Source organism: Carettochelys insculpta, chromosome 32, assembly GCF_033958435.1.
Source record: "Carettochelys insculpta isolate YL-2023 chromosome 32, ASM3395843v1, whole genome shotgun sequence".
In the NCBI taxonomy this organism is placed as follows: domain Eukaryota; kingdom Metazoa; phylum Chordata; order Testudines; family Carettochelyidae; genus Carettochelys; species Carettochelys insculpta.
This window is the reverse complement of record NC_134168.1, coordinates 10,807,238-10,815,146: the sequence shown is the minus strand read 5'-3', so window position 1 is coordinate 10,815,146 and position 7,909 is coordinate 10,807,238.

Below are 7,909 nucleotides of genomic sequence, written 5' to 3'. Positions count from 1 at the left end.
CACCCCAGGGCCAGACCCAGAGAGGTGCCCAGCCCAAGAGCCCACAGCACTCCTCCCACTCAGACCTGGGTTGAGCCCCAGTGGTTCCCCACCTGAAACTGTGGCCAGGCTTCCTGGAGCCAGAGCCCAGCCTGCCGCTCAGCAAAGGGCTGGGCCCAGCTCTATGGCCCAGCAATGGTCCCATGACCCCCCCCCCCCACCCATGGCAGAGCTGGGGCTGGGGCCAGCGCCGCTGAAACTGTGTCTCAGGTCATCCCAACCTCTGCAGCCTAGTGCAGGAGACGTCGCAGCTTGGGCTGAAAGCCAGCTGGTTCTCAGCTCAGGCTGCACAGGAGACTCCTTCTTTCTCTGTGTCACTGCTCTAAATGCAGCCTGACGTGGGACAATGCACCACATCCCCCGTTGTGTGGCTCCATCAGCATCCTGGGCAGGAGGGAGGAGCTGTAGCTGGTCTCCAAGAAGTAAAAGTTCATGAGTTACAAGCACATGTGAGTGTGACAGAGCAGATCAGCCACAAGCAGAACTGCACCGAGGCCAGTCCTGCCTGGGGTGACAATGTAGATCGTGGGAAACCAAAGAGGGGGAACAGCAGGTGGCTCCGGGAATTGTGCCTGCCTGGGATTTACCAAAAATACATAAAGCAAACTGGGCGAAGTGTTGAAGGCTGAGCCAAAGTTTCACTGCAGCAGCTTGTGATGGAGTGGGGGATACCTGTGTGTGTGTGAGTGGCTCACAGAGGGTGTGGGGCTCCTGCTGAGGGTAACCCTGACAACCAGGTAACACCTTTGTACTGTAGACAAAGGAGGAGGTGGAGCCTGAGGGGTTTGAATTGGAACTGGGAGTTGGAAGCAGTTAGTCTGGGCTGAGGGAGAGGGAGACTAAGGAGGGGGCCAGGCCCCAGCTCTGGGGGCCCCTCGGGGCCTCCTCTCCTCAACATGGATGGGACTGGCTGTCTCTGCCGGCTGCACTGACTCCTCTGTACGATGCTGTGTCCTGTCAGCTAATAAACCCGCTGTTTTCCTGCTGAGTGAGAGACTCTCCTGCCTGCGGACAGGGTGCAGAGCTTGGGGGACCCCAGAACCCCATCACACAGCTTTCCTCTCACGTGGGATTCCTTTCGGGTGCGGAGTCAGTTATGCACGTGTGGAAAGAATCAGTGGAAATGTTGTGTCTGCCTCCCAGGCTGTTGCCATCACACATGCGTGTTTGTGCTGTAACAGAGACACACGGTGCTGCGGCTTTGTTCTATCGTTTCACGTGTCACTTTTCAGAAACAATGAAGCTGGTTTTCGAATGCTACCAAGATATTTCCTGCCATCACATGTGACTAATGCACTCGTTTGGGCCCACTCCCCACCTGGAGTCAATGGCTGAGTCTCCATTGAAGCCAAAGGGCCAGATCTTCTACGGGTGTAAATTGGTGTGGGGCCAATTCATTGATTTACACCAGTTGCTGTTCTGAGCCTTTGTTTAATTCTCTTTGACTGGAAAACGAGCTGGCGAGCATGTGTTAACACTTCTTATTTTGTATATTACACCTGAATCTATTTTCTCAGGTTATTGACACAAGTCATCCAAAGTTGAGATTTTTAAAAATGCCAGAGGACTGAAGAGTTCAAACCCCAAGGCAGATCAGTGAGGTTTGAACATCATATGACCTGACTGTTAGGGACAAATCCAACCACGAATTTTAAAAAAAAACAAAAAGGAGAAAGTCACTGACCTGCACAGTATTGCCAACCTCACATGTCCTAAAATAATGATTTGGGCCTGTAAGTATTCAGGAGATTGTTTAAATATTATTAGTTAAAACATAGTGTGATCGTCTCCTTAAAATTCTCAGTTTGTTTCCAAAAGGAAGGGGCTCGTGTAGACCCAGCCATAAGGTCTCAATAAACTGGAACTGCAGCTGGCAAGGGATGTGAAGGGTAAGAAGAAGGGCTTTTACAGGCATGTTAAAATAAGAGGGTTATCAGGGAAGGTGTGGGGCTGTTAACAGGTGAAAGAGGTAACCTAGTGACAGATGATGTAAGAAAAGCTGAAGTACTCAAAGATTTTTTTTTTTTTGCCTCAGTCTTCATGGACAAGGACAGTTCCGACCATACAGTGCTCGACAATGCAGAATGGGAAGGTGGAGGGCAGCCATCGGTGGGGAAGGAATGAGTTAAGAGCTACCTAGAAAAACTAGATGTATAGAAAACCACAGGTCTGGATTTAATGCACCCAAGGGTACTGAGGGACTTGGTTGATGTCATTGCCGAGCTTTTGGCCATTATCTTTGAAGACTTGGAGACTGGGAGAGAAGCCAGATGACTGAAAAAAGTCAAATGCAATGTCCATCTTTAAAAAAAGGAAAGAAGGACAATCCAGGGAAGTATAGACTGGTCAGCTTGATCTCAATCCCTGAGAAAATAATGGAGGGGATCATCAAGGACTCCATTTTGGAGCACTTGGAAGAAGGGAAGTGATCAAGAGTAGTCAACACGGATTCACCAAGGGCAAGTCATGCCTGATCAATCTGGTTGATTTCTATGATGAGGTAACAGGCTCTATGGACATGGGAAAGTCAGTGAATGTGATATACCTGGACTTCAGGAAAGCTTTTACCACAGTCTCCCACAACATTCTTGCCCATAGTTAAGGAAGTATGGATTGCATCCATGGACTATCAGATGGATAGAAAGCTGGCTTGATGGTCTGGCCCCGCAGTTAGTGGTCAGTGGTTCAACATCTGGATGGCAGTCGGTTTCAAGAGGACTGCCCCAAGACTTCATTCTGGAACCGGTGTTGTTCAACATCTTTGTTAATGACCTGGATGAAGGACTGGATTGCACCCTCAGCAAGTCTGCAGGCAACACAAAGCTAGGGGAAGAGGTAGATAAGTTGGAGGGGAGAGACAGTATCCAGAGTGACCTGGAAAAATTGCAGGATTGGGCTAAAAGAAATCTGGTGTGATTCAAAAAGGAGAAGGTAGAGTCCTGCACTTGGGATGGAAGAATCCAAAGCACAGTTATAGGCTGGGGACTGACTGGCTAAGCAGCTGTACAGCGGAGAGGGACCTGGGGGCTATGGTGGATGAAAGGCTTCCTCATATCCAGCCTTCTCTCTCTCTCAACCTCTGCTGCACTTGAAATCCCACAGTTGGAAAAATATCTGGAAAAATATTGGAATTTTCATGGGGAATGTCTCTTACTGAGACATGTTTTTTATGAAGAAATGTGTGTAAAATGTATTGCAGATCAATTGTATTAAAGTAGCAGAGTAACAGAAAGAAAGAAAGAAAGAAAGAAAGAAAACGGGGTGAAGCTCTTATCAAGGATGCAAATGGTCCTTTTCCCTCTCAGGCAGAAATTCAAAAAAAAAATAGAAAAAGAAAATTCCAAAATATTGAAACAGCAAAAGAGAAAAAAGTGTCCCTTTAAAGTCCTGAACTCTGTGCTCCTCGTTCAAAACGATATCACCAGCACCGCCACCATGTCAAAACTGATCCCCACTCTGACACCCTGAGAGCAGAAGGTGGGGGCCCAAAACATTCCAGTAACGTACTGCGCTTCTCTAGCTTTCTGCTTAACAGCCCTCCAAGGTCAGAGATTCCCTGACCCTGGGAGGTACCTGCCACCCCCCAAGTGAGAAAAAGCCCATTTAAAAACCCAGGAAGACAAACTTGGGATGCCTCCCCTGGGATAACACCAAGCTCTGAACCCCCTAATTAAAAGAGAGCATCAAAAAATTCAGCTACAACCTCATAGGTGACCTTTCAGTCTTTGCCATAATTATATGCAGACTCTTCTAGTGGACACAGGGACCAAATCATTGCCTTAAAAATGGTAATTTATTAACAAAACAAAAGATGAAATATGCAAACAAAGTGATAACACACACACCTGCTAGTTGTTATAAAGCAGCTTTAAAAAAGTGGGGAGATAAACACAGAAAAAATCACTTCTGTGGGATTGTGTTGAAAAGTTACAACATATGGGAGGTCGCAACAACCCACCTGAGAAGTCCCACACCAAGGCCAAAGTGAGTGATAACCTGACTAAACATTTCCTTTCACCTTTCATATCCGTGTGCCCAGACCTCACTCTGGCCTGGATATTTACTGGGTTCATTAATCCCTGCTCAGGCTTAAACATCTCCACCTTCCTCTCCCGGCCACACACAAAAGAGGAGCCCCCACTGCAGGTAACTGCTTCAAATCAAAAGATCCCTCTCTCTTCCCATGGGGTCACCTGGCAGCTGGCCAACAGAGAACCCCCCTCCCTGGTTTTACCCCATTACAAACGTTCACTCATGACAACTGGTTTCTGAAAGCAGCCACTTTACGAATCCCTTTCCGCAGGGACTGTTGGACTTCCTTGTTCCTGAGGCAGTAGATGACAGGGTTGATCAAGGGAGTCAGGACTACGTAGAAGACAGAGAATGTTTTGTGAAGGGCCTTGGGCGTGTTGGCTGTTGGAACCACATAGACACTGATCACGCACACATAGAAAACGGTCAGCACAATGAGGTGAGAGGAGCAGGTGGAAAAGGCCTTTTGCCTCCCGGTGGTGGACGGGATTCTCAGGATGGCGGCGATGGTACAACTGTAGAACGTCAGAGTCAGCAGCAAGGGAACAAGTGACCCTATGGCAGCAACAACAGATGTCAGCAGTTCCACAGTGCGGATGTCCTCACAGGACAGCTTTATGATGGGTGCATAATCACAAAAGAAATGGTCAATTTCTTTGGAACCACAGAATGGCATTTCCCACAAGAAAGTGTTTGCTATTATGGTGAACCCAGGGCTGATTATCCAGGACCCTGCCACGAGCTGGCCACACACCCGGCCGTTCATCAGAGCAGGGTAACGCAGGGGATGGCAAATCGCTAAATACCGGTCGTAAGACATGACTGCCAGCAGCACAATTTCTACAGTGGACAAGCAACCAAAGAAACACAATTGCACAATACAAGCCTTTACAGGAATGGGTGTGTCCCGAGTCAGGAGACTGGCCAGCAGCCTGGGCAGGAAGGAGGAGGTGTAAATAATCTCCAGGAAGGACAAGTTCCCTATGAAATAGTACATGGGGGTGTGAAGGTGCTGATCACACACGACCAGCGCAATGATGAGGCCATTCCCAGCCACAGTTGCAATGTAGGTCACTAGAAACAGCAGGAAGAGAAGGGGCTGCAGCTCAGGGCCATTCCCAAATCCCAAGAGGATGAATTCCACGATGACTGTTTGAGTTCTTCCTTCTGCTTTCTCCATAGTGTGTATCTGCAAAAAGAAAACCATGAAGTACTGATGGAGCGCGCACGGTCAGGCTGTGCTGTCAGCTGTACTGGCAGAAACCTCACATCACAACTTCTCTCCACTGAAACAACGAAGTTGTCGAGAGTCGAAGGAAGACACGTGCTGAGCTTCCAATATGGTCAGAACAAGAGCACAGGAACCCATTGAATTACACCCATCTACCTTCACTCTCCCTCAACCCCTGCTGCACTTGAAATCCCACAGTGGGGCCGGGATTCCGACACATCTTTCTGGTATCTCTGCCGCAGTGAGACTTGGAGAAGACAAAACTCAGAAATTGTTGGCTTGCAAACGAGCTATTCCGAGTTCAAACACGGGCATTGGAAATAGCTTCAATGTGGTCCTGTCATCTCTCCAAATGGAGAAGACGTATGAAAATCCCCCACTGGGCAGTGGAAGCTATTTTGAGTTACCCACTGGCCCTGCAGCCGGGAGGTTAAGTTCCCAGCTTGGGCAGATGAGCAAACGAGGGGTTGACAATAGCAGCGGTGAGAACAGGGCAGCACAAGCGACAGTGTGGGACAGGCACTGTGTCCCTATCTGAACTCTCAGATCGGCTTGGGCTTGGGCACGTCGCCTGTGCTGCCAAGGCTACGCTGCTATTTTTAGCTCAGGTGCTCAGTCTGCCTTTGGGTCTACTGGAGCTGGGAATTTCATGGCCCAGGTGAAGTACAAGTCGAACCTCTATCATCCCAAACTCTCTCTGTTGGAAAAATCCATAACCCGGCATGATTTTATGAAGCTGGATGACCCCTTGTTATGGTTGTAGCCAGGTTTCCTGTGGTCCCATCCATTTCCTTCCAGCCACCAGTCCTGGCTCTCGGTGCTCTGTGCGGTTATTTAGCTGCAGTTTACCCCTACGTGTCTTCTAGGAGCCCCGGAAGCAGAGGAAGTGTTGGTAACATGCTAGACAACATTGACCTGCCGTGGTCTGGCAAATTCTTTCATTCTGCACCGGACAGTTCCCAAAGGTGCCGGACAAGAAAGATTCAACCTGTATAGACATCCCCCCCTATGACATACACCAAAAGACTCAACAGCCTGTGGTTTGCATGAAAGTCTATCCAGCTGTCCTCTGTCATGTATATACGTTTGTGTTAGTTTGTCTGTCTGTGAGGGTGTCTGTCTGCCTGTTTGTCTGTGCGTCTGTCTCAGCTTCTTGCTCCTCTCACTTACAGCAGGATAAGTTGCACGAGCCTCCTCTCATGTACGTGAGCACAAGTGATGTTGACATCTAACCACATACGAAGAAATAAAGTGTGATAAAAATGAAAATTCCTCAAGAGAGAAATAAAATGAAAATAGACCCAGAGAAAACAGGAGGGAGCAATAAAAGGAGATAAAATAGAGAGACAGAGAGTGAGCGAGTGCGTTTGTGTGAGAGAGAGGCTGTTATGTCTCCAAATGCTATGAACAAGAAAATAGATATATGTTTAAAGAGACGTTGCCGAGCCGTGATGTTAATTCAAAGGTATCAGAGCCTGTAAATCTACAGTCTCCTGCTGGTTTTTCCCCTGTATCACTTGTTGATAAGTCCTTATCGCCTGCTATAGTCACTGACTTACAATGCACCTGATCCAGTTATGGCTTCCCCATGAACGGAACAGGATCACTGAGAGAAGTGCAAATAGAAATCTAGAAAAAACACGCACACGCACACACACACACACAGAGAAGTAAAACCATGGTGTTGGTGGAACAATTCTACAAGCAATCAAACACGTGGTGAATAATGGAGTGCACACACAGATCGCAAATAAATTGGATTGATTCATGGAGAATGGCTGGGATGGAAATCATTCTTGCCCGGAGCTGGGAATGGGTGAGAGGAAATGGATCACTTGGGTTGTGTCTACATGACAAAAATAACTTCAAAGTTGCTTTCTTTGTAACTTTGTAAGCTACTTTGAAGTAGACCATCTACACACACCCTACTTTGAAGCTGGAATGGAGTAAAGACTTGAAAGTTGGGCTCCCTACTTCAAAGTTAACTTCGTGTTAACTTTGTGTTACCATTTACACAATGATACCTTAATACAACAACATCTAGTTACAGACCTCTAATTCTTTATCTGTGTACACCAAAAAGGAGACCTTAATGTGGGTGTATCTTACCCTACTTGCATCTCTCAATACCTGCGTAGCCAAGCCAGGATCGGTCACTCAATTCCACAGAAAGACGAATACGAGGTTGGGCGTCCCCAGTTGCGGACCTCGGGAGACAATCACCTGACCCGACCAGCAGGTAACTTTGAAGTCACGGAAAATGTGTGTAGACGCTCTGCTGGCTAGTTCAATGTAATCCCCAACTTCAAAGTTTACTTTGAAGTTAGTTCCTAGTGTAGATGAACCCTTGAAGATCACCTGTTCTATTCATTCCTTCTGGGGCACCGACCATTGGCCACTGTCAGAAGAAAGGACACTGGAGTATATGGAACTTGGGTCTGATCCTCTGTGTTCTAAACTGGAGATCCGTGTGTTCCTCCTTATTCTGCATGGTTTGCTATGAACTACTGAACTTTTTCTCCTTCCCCTGGGGTTGGACAAGCAGTGATGTTCTTTCAGACTTGGCACATGCTGGAGCAGGTCTTCATCTTTTCCAAATCTGATTAC